Here is a 12,294-nt window from a genome sequence, read left to right as displayed (position 1 = left end):
CATGGATCACAGTCTCATTACTGAAACGATTCCATTTGTCTGTTCATAAATCACACTATCCGTCTATTCAAGCCATTATTTCTTGATAATGTCATCGTGGGATTTCCCCCCCATATTACAGCATGGCTGTATGGCCACTGGCAGCTGCAGCTCTGTGTTTCCCAGATTCCATGGAACAGTCAAAGCTCATGGGAATCAACAAAATGTTACAATGTCCAGAACATCTTGTGTGTTAGAGACAGGTGGATAGCATGCAGAGATTGTGTGAAATTTTAGATTACATACTGTATAGATATTTAAGAGTGCATATACAGTAAATTATACAGTATATCTCAAATTGGTTATAATACTAAGATTTAAGAGAAGGGTGTACACAGTTTACAAACAGTTTAGATATATTTACAACATTACTACTCTAGGCATTTAGCAGACAGAGAGACACTGTTATCCAGACTTCAAGAGCAATTTACAAGAGAGAGTAAAAAAGGCATGAATCCTAGTCAACAAACAACAAGGTAAATGGTCATATACTGTATGTAGTAAGTAGAGTGCAAAGAAAACAATACGGTGCTTCAAAGAAACTAGCATACCAGCCAACATCAACCTAGCATCTGTCTAAACGACATGTTATCTAAATAACATTCTTACAGTAGCATTTGTGGTCAAGGAAAAATAAATCTAAAAAGCAAAAAATATGTCGACATAATAAACACATCGACATATGTTTTGTTGTTTAGATAAATGATATTGTGCGTACAATAATACCTCTGTCCCCATGTGCACACAGTACCTCATGCCATGTACCTACTGAAAATAATAATTCACATACTTTACACCCGTTAACCTATGCTGTTGTCACAATAAATCTGATTCCCACTGAGTGAATGATTGTGAATTCCTGTCTGCCACCTGGCATACAGGGATCCACTGAGGTAGGTCATGATGAAAGGGCATTTGAGGCAAGGCAAGGGTTCAAGTCCATATTATTCTTGCTCATGCAGTCAATCACACTCAAGCTTAGCTGGTTTCAATCGCTGGGCCAATCCAAATACACTGTGAGTTGCATTACTTTTTATGAGCCCTGTCTTGGAAGAAAGTTTCCATGACACAGACAGAGAGGGGTTTTCTTCATGCAAATAGACAGTCCTTGCATGAATATGACACAGATATTCTATGGATGGCCCTAAAGTGACCTTTAGAGTGAAACACTGTAGATTAGAATGGAAAAATGTCTGTCTGGGTACGCAAGACTGGATGCCGGTCTGTAGTGGTATTATATGGTCAGTATATTGATTAATAATCTACTGCCTCATATTCTTACAATAAATGCTCAAAATCTCTGTACGTATGTCTGTGCATCCGTCTGTAGTTTACGTATCTTGAGAACCATCTGACCGACTGACTTCAAACTTGGCAAGTGTGTCGCTGACGACCGGAGGGACTTGAGAAATGTCAGTACAGTACTTCCTAGAAGAATTTGGTCATTTTAGTGTTAGTCAAGAGAGTCAAGTGTGTTCCTTCCTCCAAGTGAGATTCCACTTTTCTCTGGAGTTGTGTTGAACTCTCATATAACATTTAATTCACTGCATAGAGATATATTGGACTATTGAGACATAACACACTAGTTTTATTGCATATGTAGTGCTATTGGCTAATGTGACACATGACCAAATGCACAATCCAAATAGATGAAACGCACACCTTGCAGTGAGGAGGTGCCGGCCAACAAAAACAAGCATAAAGATATATAAAAGTAGCTCCACACTTGTAGCTCCAAAGCAATGGTCTATTAAGACATTAAAAAAACTTTCAGAAAACTTTTCAGCATCTATGCTGCCTTCATTAGGGCTGAACTATACAAAAATGCTTAGCCGCGGGAAGTAGGCCTACTTTTGACTAGAAGGGGCGGTCAAAAGTAGATTTCTTTTTCTTTTACTCCCCAACCCACAGTCCCATTTTTAGCAGCTGCAAAGCTGCTGCTCTACAAACAGGCTGAGACATAGTCCGACACCTAAGTGACACCTAAGTGTCATTGGCTGTCCTGGCTGTCCTTCACTCCTTTAAGCCAATGGCGACACAAATGGGGAGCCGGCCCGCCCCCCGCAGTAACCGTGCTCCGCTGCGCTCCCCCCATTCACAGACAGTGCAAGTTTTACTGCAGCCTCAGGCAGGAGGGTTAGCCTAAATGCTAGCGTGCTTCATTAGACCTAGTTTGGCTATTAAGTTATTATATTTGGCCATGTTCACACTGACTTCAATCTTAGCTATTGTTGGGAAGACCCGTGTGGTGTCAAAAAATGTTGCCACCACTTATATAAAAAACATTAGAGCGTTTAGCGTCGCAGATTCTGTGTCTCACACACACACACACACACACACACACACACACACACACACACACACACACACACACACACACACACACACACACACACACACACACACACACACACACACACACACACACACACACACACACACACACACACACACACACACACACACACTACAGAATGCAGCTGCTAATAATATGACTGTCAAGTCATATTTATTTTCTTGTTTATTTATATGAATAACGTGACAGAGTTTTTTATTTTCTTTATTTTATCATTCGTTCATTCTAACGTCCTCAACCTCCAGCACCCCTAGTTCCCGCGGGTATGCAAAAGTGCAACAATGTTTTGTAGTTCAACCCTGATGAACCCAGATAGATAGATAGATAGATAGATAGATAGATTTACACCTGACAAAATAACATTCTGAGCGAGGGAAATACTTTAACAATAAGCAGTGGACTATGTGAATTAAAATGATTTGTATGCTGTCCTTGGTTTATTCATACCCATCCTCAGGCGGAAAGAATCCAAACATCTGGTGAGTTCATAAGGTGACACAACAAGAGACATATTCTGGCAAAACAAAAGTAAATTTTATGTGATTTAAAAGCAGCACAATAACATTACCTTCTCTGAGTGTTTGGATAAGGAGGTGGTGTGTATAACTAATGCTACCTTATATGGAATGTCTTCTGATTTAAGCTGCTGGTAAGTTTATTGTCACTGCACTTAGTGAGCATAACTTATCCTGGCCACATCTAACCACAGCCATTTACTTAACATGACAGCTGTTAGTTTATTAGAATGAGGTTTTAATTGATAAGAATTTGACACTTTCTTCCTTTAGCTTACTTTTACACCATTTACTTTTCACTCCGCTTCAATGGAACCTGAATGCTTGTCTTTTGTTTAACCACATAAATCCTAGATCAGCTATTTTCTGCAAAGATATTAGTGTAGAGCGAAAACAGAGGGGGGTCTAGTATAGAGCCCTGGGGGACTCCGGTCATCTACCAGTCAACTAAGTGTTTTTTTTAATGGTTAAATGATGCATAAGAAAGGATTAGTAAACACACCATCTTCCCGGGCCTGGGAGAGCACAATGCTATTCAGGAGGTGATATTCTTTATGGAAAAGTAATCCATTGTATGCAAGACTATACAAAATGCTTTGCTCCATTATACCCCTAAAGTATCATTCATAGTCGGACGTAAGGATACGTAACGAGCGCCGGCGCTCCTTGCGTTGTCGTTTTTTACTCCCCCTCCGTCACTTATGGCTCCAGTTTTTCCGTCCGTTCAGTCGACATTCACCGTCAGCCCGACGTACGGTCACTACGTTTTGCCTGTAGTACCACTGGGCTACAATGCTACTTTCATAGCATTGTAGCGTCACACAACCTGTTGCCAGATTTTGTGAGAGAAATAAGTAACCAGGTCTATGAAAACAAGCCCAAAAGAATCGACTAGGCCACATATATGAAAATAGCAGATCTACAATATATATTTGAGAATCACTGGTTTAAATAATAATTGGCCCAAATAAGCAACTACACTTTAGAAACAAGCCCAAATAAAACCGCAACCACCAATAAAAAATTGCTTGTTTGTTTACAAGCAACTATACAGAAGAATAAGCCCAAAGTCGCTTATAATAAGCAGACATGGCAACATTGGGTACGACGCAATCTCTCTCTCCTAAATAACGTGAAGGACCATGCATGTGTCCGTAAAGAACGGACGGAATCCCTCACCCCGTGACGCACGTTTCAGACCCATCTAGGGACTTTGAACGGGCTTTGAGCCTTAGCCTATGTGTTCTAATGGAGAAAGGAATAGAAAGAAGTACTAGTTCTTTTCCATCAAGAACCAACAAAGAACACTCCCACTATTCCCAAAGGTTCTGGAAACCATGAGCCACGTAGATGGGATTCCCTGTACAATCATGAGCCAGCTTTCCATTCCTGCTGCTTCCTGCCTTTCCAACCGATGTAGTAGTATGATGGTCCAAGGCTTGGCACGCTTGTTTCCCTGTCTACACAGGCAGGTTATAGTCGGAACTGCCGGAAACTAGTCTGGCTGTAAAACGCCATGACATAATATTGTTAACCCAAAAAAACATAACACTTTTCCAGTATTGGTGTCCAACAGGCCCTAATAACATAATCTTAGTTTTATTTTCCAAATTGATGCATGCATGCATATTATGACATTTTTAATATGTGAGCTGTTAAACCTGATAATTAGTTATCAAGAGTCAGTTGTTATGGACAACAAAAAAAACTTTAAAGGACCACATCACAGATATTTTACCTGAATCGTACTGCTAAGTATTATGAGGAGACATTTGAAATAACACTCTCCAGACACTCACTGGTAAATCTCCACCGGGAGTTTTGTCAGCCTGTGTAAATCTCACACAAGACATCACGTGTGAGATTCAGAGCAGTATTAAAATATTATGTCATGTTAGTCACAACTTGTCTTGATGTACTGTAAACCTATGACGGAGATAGTTTTTTCACTACTGTGTGTGTGTGTGTGTGTGTGTGTGTGTGTGTGTGTGTGTGTGTGTGTGTGTGTGTGTGTGTGTGTGTGTGTGTGTGTGTGTGTGTGTGTGTGTGTGTGTGTGTGTGTGCGTGCGTGCGTGCGTGCGTGCGTGCGTGCGTGCGTGCGTGCGTGCGTGCGTGCGTGCGTGCGTGCGTGCGTGCGTGCGTGCGTGCGTGCGTGCGTACGTGCGTGCGTGCGTGCGTGCGTGCATGTCTCTCCTGTCTCACAGCCTTTGGTTTCCTGTCTCTCTACACTGACCTATCCGAAAAGAATACAAAATAAAAATCACAACACATTGTCTCTGGAGTCATGTGATAAACATGTATCGTACATATCTTTCATATCCCACACCGCTTGGCTATAATTGGCTTCCAATGTTTGTAGGAGGGGCCTATTTTACAAGAGAACTGCCACAAATCATGAATGCATAATCTGATTGACCCCAAATGTCACTGTTTGCTGCATCTCGGAAGTCATATGACAATGAGCCTGCCCTGTGACAACAAGCCTGTGTTGCCATGGCTCCTAAAATGTGTGGGAGATGCCTATAACATCTTTCTTTCTTTCTATTTTTTACAAGAAACACCTCAGAGCGCTTTCACATCTGTGGAAGGAAAGTATTAAACATCAACCCCACGCTGTTAAGTGGGAGTAGCTAGTCTCACAAGCCAGACAACTATTCCCCAATCCTCGAAAGCTACACAGTCTGTAACTATGCCCCCTATATGCTGCGAACGGAAGCCGTCGTCTGTCTGTCATTTCCATTCTCTGAAATATATTTAAATATATATTTTAAATATATTTTTTTATTTCCATTTCTGCTAAGCAGCATGTTAGATATGCTTCGACTAATTAGATTTACAGTAGTAGAATTATTTATGTGACTGCAATGTGCAACGGGAAAATGGAAGTAGGGTGGAGGCGGGGCATCAGGTTTACTCTCTTAGCATTCAGGCCTTCCGTTGTACAGACTGTATGGCAAGCATTTGAAAGTTTTGTGAGCCAACTAACTTTTGTGTCTACCCAGACACTGGACTATTTATTTACAGTTATGTGAGAATGCATCTGAAACTGACATTCTCCTGTTCTGGCCTACATGTGTGAAAGGCCAACACTCACTGGACAATGTCCCGACCTTATTCCCAAAGGACATTTTCCTCAGCTCATATATGAAAAGGGCTTCACACAGCCCTGGGAAGGCTGGTAACCGTCTTCCATGCCGACATCTCGCCACTCCGACTAGTGGCTTCCGCGTGCGGTTAGGGTTAGGGTGAGGGTTAGGTATAGGGTTCGTTAACGTCGGAAAGGCGACACGTCGGAAAGCCGCCATGTAACCGGGTAGGCTACCCGGCCTGGCGGAGTTATGTGCTCCATTGAGCTTCCCTTTTGAATATACTATGTTAAATGCATGCAACAGTTATATAACCTTTATCTTTTTTTATTTAGTTTTTACAATTATAGTAGAAATGTCCTTACACATCAGCTAGACAATAAAGTCTATAAAGGCTAGAAAATAAATAAAGAGATGAATGAACAGATGGCACAGACAGACGGGGGAAGGGGGGGCACCATTTTTTAAATCCATAATAAAATATTTCCCACTTTAAACATGCTTCTTGGGTACTCCTGATTTCTAACAAATGTCTTAAACAAATGTTGCTCAAGACAACCTTATATCCTTATTGTGTTGATCTGTTAGAACAGAAACCGTTGTCATGTCTGCCTTGAAACGGTTTACAATATGTGTTGGCTTGCTGCCATCCATGTCCCTCTAGTGTCATTTTGCTACCATAGGAAACCTACCCAATGATGTTTACGTACAGTAAGCGTCAACCTTTTTTCCATTACTGTCTTTCTCATTAGAAAGACATTTCTGTGTAATAGTGTCCATCTATGGTCAGTAACTTTGAAGTTCACAGGCAAGATGATCAAACATAAAATAACTGGGTCCTGAGTCAGACTCCTAATCTGTTTGATGATGAGTAATTCAGCTATGTCCATCAACCACGGCCTGATACGGTAGTGGTTTGCTTTTAATACATTAATTAGTGGTACACTACCTTGCATTTTCCACAGGAAATGTTTGGAAACAGAGAATAATTCAGAGTGTAATTCCAGTTGTGGCAGGAAGCCCCCCCTGCAGTAAGTACTTTTTTCCCCTTTTTTATTTGTTTGAGAAACAAGGCTCATCCAGCAGGACACATGTTTCACACAGCCAAAGGACGTTATCTACAACAGTGGTTCTCAAATTGTGCTCCACGTACCAGTGGGCCCCCAACAAAATGAGGAAATGTTTACTCACACTAATGTTTCACCGGCTAGAAGTTAGTCCAATGAGGGAATGTATAGTTCAGTTCGACACTTTCGTCAGGAATAATAATCTTTTGCGATGTTATTGCATTCAGTTGGCGGTGTGACTCTGCTCCTGTGATACTACTGATGTATCTGTGCAAGCGTGACACAGAATATATCACATCACAAGCCCCCCATGAAGCAGAGCCTAATATACAGAGTTGTGCATCAACACAGAACCCTTCAAGGGCATGAATTAATATACAGATTAACATACAATCCACAGAAACAAACATTTAAATATTGAGCCCTTTAAAGACACGTATATCTTAAAGCCCTTTAAGATACACAGATGATATAACATCATACTAGCCGCAGAATCAGACATTTACTTAAATGGCAAAGGAGGAGGCTGGGAGGTGGAGGGAGTTTGAAAACAGACAGCTGCAGGAACAGAGCTAAAACCAATAATGAGCATGAAAAGTGAACAGTGTTCTGCTTAAATATACTGCATAAATGTGCGTGGCAGCTACACTGTGCCTACCCTCCTGCCCGCCGTGGCTACCTGAACTAACGCTGCGCTCGATGAATGACTATAAGGTCATAGGTTTCACTCTCTGACTCTGGCACAAACTCTTTTCAAATCGGGTCTGCAGCTTAATACAGTATACATACAGTACTGTATTAATTAGGGCACTGTTTCACAAACAGTGGGTCGGGACCCAGTGTTTTTTTTGTTTCCTACATAAAACAATATTTATTTCAAAAGATTAAAAAAAAGTTTAAACAAAAAAAGGCACAACTTTTCATCGATTAAAATCAATTCCAAAAATGTTCAAAAGTATTTCATAAATAAAATTACAAAAATCGAATACATTTCCATAAATAAATGTAAAAAAAACATTTAAGAATTACTGAAAATAGCAGATCTACAAGCTCACAACGCGGCGTGAGCTGCTATTTTCACTAGATTGGGTCCTGGGCAAATGTCTAATTTCTCTCTTGGGTGTTGAGCTAAAATGTTTGGGAACCACTAAATTAGGGGGTCCTTGACGTGAAAAATGTTTGAGAACCTCTGATCTACAATATCTTCTGACCTAACAACTACAGTACAGCTGTGAGAGGGCAGAAGGTAAGCCGATAAATAATGGCAGATAATGGCTTTAGATCCTGAGGCTCCAGAGTGTTCACTTGACATTGGTGTCATGTGTCAGATATTGAGTAATTACTCTAGCCTAAGGTCAACTTACAACTTTTGTGGTTGATTGATTTATTGGGTTTCATTATGCCTAGACATGTACAGTATACACTGACGCTTATCTCCCCTTTGTTACATGGTTTTATATCTGCAATTCCTCTCTGTATATAAAATCCTCAGTGCTAATTTATCCATTTATAAATCTGAGATTGTACATATGCAACCACATTGACCTGGAAAACACTGATGATTTTACAGTGTACTTTGCTAAATCTAAACCAGGCATGGTTGTTAAAATGGTGACAGGGCATTTTCCCAGAAATTAGGGTTCATCTGAGCATAGTTCAGAGCTTGACAGTTTCTTGGATTTGGCACAGAAGAAGACGCAACATCTCATAACCATTAATCATTGAGCAGAGAGATGGGTTTATGATCCACTGTACTCCCTTGTACCTCAAACGGCATCAGACATACTGTGAATTTTCATCATAGGGAGATACAACAGAGACCAATCACCAGAAGAAAAATAGAATATAATAACCATATTAATCATTATATCTGGTGCCAGCCCCTTAATTTATTAATTTATTGGTAACACTACAAACAAACTATGGAACTGTTTTGTAAAGCCAAAGTGTGTTAACTGTTACTAAAGACTTGAGGTTACTTCATCTAGAACTAAACTGGGATATTGTCTTCACAATTTCATCATGAACCATGAAATGTGACAGAATTCAAGGGTCAAAGGTGTTTTTCCAGTGCAGATACCACATAAACCCAGTTTACGTGGCAAGTAGGTGTGCAATTCGAGAACGAAGCTGCTTGACAGCATCCAATTTGTATTTTATGAGCAGGATTTCACGCTTGAAATAGCATTTATACAGCCTAAAATAATCCTACTCAATCAGCTAGCAATTCCAGCTTGGTCCCTTCATTGATTGATTGATTTGTTTATTTCGGACACTGTTAAAAAAAAAAAAAAAAAAAACATAAAATAAACATAATACACTTAAAATAAGAAATATGAAATATAAGAATATGAAAACAAATACATGTTGTACTCTACGGTGTTCAAAAAGTAAAAAACGTATCTAGTCCTATCCCTTCAGGTTATGGATAAACAGCAGACAGGGCCATCCCTCCTGGGTATGGGAACATACAGTATTTTTGTATTGTGTTTCTAAACCATTACATGGATTAAGTGTGATTGCCATTTGGAATCTCAGTGCTCTGATTTTGGAAAGGGACCATAACAGTAATGCATGAGCAACAGCATGCATGGATCCGGAGAGCATTAAACCCTGGATACATACGATACGATAGGAGGCACTGGATAATCAATTCAGTATTGTGAAACATAATATGTTGATACTCATCTGTGTCTAATTTTTTCCATAGACTTTTGGCAGTTTGTGGACAGTTTGTGTGGGTCCCCTTTGGCCAAATGGAAATAACAATGAATTATTATACCATATAGCTACTGTATATCATACTTCACAAGAACACTGTTGGTATAACGAAGAGATTGTTACATGCATAGATTTTAAACTATGACCCATGGCTTCTATGCTCTTCTTAAGATTTACTTGTACTTCACCCGGTAAGTCAGGCTTTCTGGCTGGAGGCGCTTCTGGTTCATGACATCATGCATGCAGCGACATGAGCCATGATTGAGAACTTTTGAGGACACATGCATACGCGCACGCACGCACGCACGCACGCACACACACACACACACACACACACACACACACACACACACACACACACACACACACACACACACACACACACACACACACACACACACACACACACACACACACACACACACACACACACACACACACACACACACACACACACACACACACACACAGTGACCCTTCCTTCTAAGTGGAGCAACACTATGCCAGGAAAATGCCCCTATGACAGAGGGTTCTCTTTGAGTACACCACAAATGTATTTGCCCACTCTTGGAGAATATGGTGAAGGATGACTCATCTCACCTTTTTCCACATCTCTGTAGGGTGCCTATGGTTTTTGCACCACTGACACTAAAATGTGTGTCTGTCTTTGTAATGAGGGGTTTATGGTTGACGGATTGTTCTTGCTGACAGTCTGATGCTTCACATTCTCAGTCAAATGAGGAAGAGCTGCTCTTCTCTTTTTTACCCTTACATATAGCATCATGGTCATCGAATGTGCACTTTTAAAACCCTTTTTTCCAACCCTTTTTACTGATGTCTTTCCCATATTGTCACTGTTCCTATTGATACACTAGCCTCATGTCTTACTAAATAAAGTACATCAATCAATCAATCAATCAATCAATCAATGAGCAGTCTTTGTGAATCATAGCCATGCCCCTATAATGAACCTTCTTTTTCATAGTCACTTTTTCTTTAGCCTTCTTGATTCAAAATCAAGGTCATTTCGGCCTACTCAGCATTTTTATACATACCACAGAAGAACGGCAGCATGTTAATTGCTTAATTGTATCATGCAGTCCACCTGTATAGAAGCATGTGCATTCATTATGTTTCTCCACTCATTTATTCAGATTTTTCCTTTAATTTGTCACCTGTCTGTATGTTTCAGTGTCAAGCTCACTATACTGTAAAGCCTCACGATGCGAAACAAATCCTTGACCTCACTTTGCATGTGGTAACAAGTACAGAATAGAAAGACAAATCTCTCGTTTCAGCAGGAAAGATATTACTGAAATATACAGCTGAGGACTGAGGAGTACATGGAGTCACTGTTTTCACAGCTTTTTGCTGCCCTCTCTAAACAAAGAATCTCCTCCAATGTCTTTTCTATTTTACATTTCTGTCATAGATACATACAGACACGGTTCATAACACACATTGTTTGTTGAAAAAATATACATTAGAGCTTAATGCTACATGTGAGTTGTGTAACTGGGGGTCACCAGACTCAAAGAAATAAGGTTCAGGCCAATTAGTGATGAAATACCGTGCACTCGAATTTAACATTTGCCTTAAATGTTTGAGTAAACAAACACGGTGGATATGGTGGGGGGGACCACAGGAAAATCTGTTTAGTCAATTTATTCACATTGAATATATATATTATTATTTTGTTACCAATTCTTTTTATATCAGCAAGCAGCCAGCAATGTCCGATCTATGATTAGCCCATAAAAAGGCATGTTATTGATTATTGATTATTATTGAAGAAGGTGGCACAAATGTAGCACTAGCAGAAATATGTATGTTCATGTTGTGTAACGAATGGCTACCACATGTCCTGTATGTGCCTATAGCCTATTCAGTCTGGTTTGTTCATTCAGCAGTGTGTGTGAAGGATGGATGTCTGGAATCTGTGAGACTGGGGATGCAACTAATGTTTAACACATGCCTTTGCCTGGCTTTCTGCTAAAGGTCTAAAATTGTGCAGAAAATAACAGCAAATTGAACCATGAAGAAAACGTGTTCCAGTTATTTTTGTATGTTTTTGTTTTTGCTGACTCTCTAACCATTGCCATCAACAATCTTTGAACTAAAGATTGGCATCCTAAGGTCAAAAACAGTTAATGTAGGACATGCAAACAGCTGAAGTTCTCTAGAGTTATTTCACAAGTCTAAGCACCCTCAACCACCACATTTGTTCCACTTCAATGTGTCATTGATTTTTGTTTTTCCAGTTAGACAGAAGTTGGCGCCCTCTACAGTCTTTACAACATGGTCCTCCTCTCACAGTTTCAATCATTCAGACTCATTTTGAGCATTTTCTGTTAGTTAGGCAGTAGTACGTTAAAAGCAATGCTCCTTCTATTCTACTAGAACATATAGGTTAGTGGTCACAGCTGGAATTGACCAATAATAACCAGTAAAATAAGTAAGCAAAGAGAAAAAGTAAACCTTTATGTGCAGTGTACCTGAAGCTCTTACTC

Source organism: Gymnoscopelus microlampas (genome assembly GCF_963454915.1).
Source record: "Gymnoscopelus microlampas genome assembly, chromosome: 8".
In the NCBI taxonomy this organism is placed as follows: domain Eukaryota; kingdom Metazoa; phylum Chordata; class Actinopteri; order Myctophiformes; family Myctophidae; genus Gymnoscopelus; species Gymnoscopelus microlampas.
Note: the sequence above shows the minus strand (reverse complement) of the source record.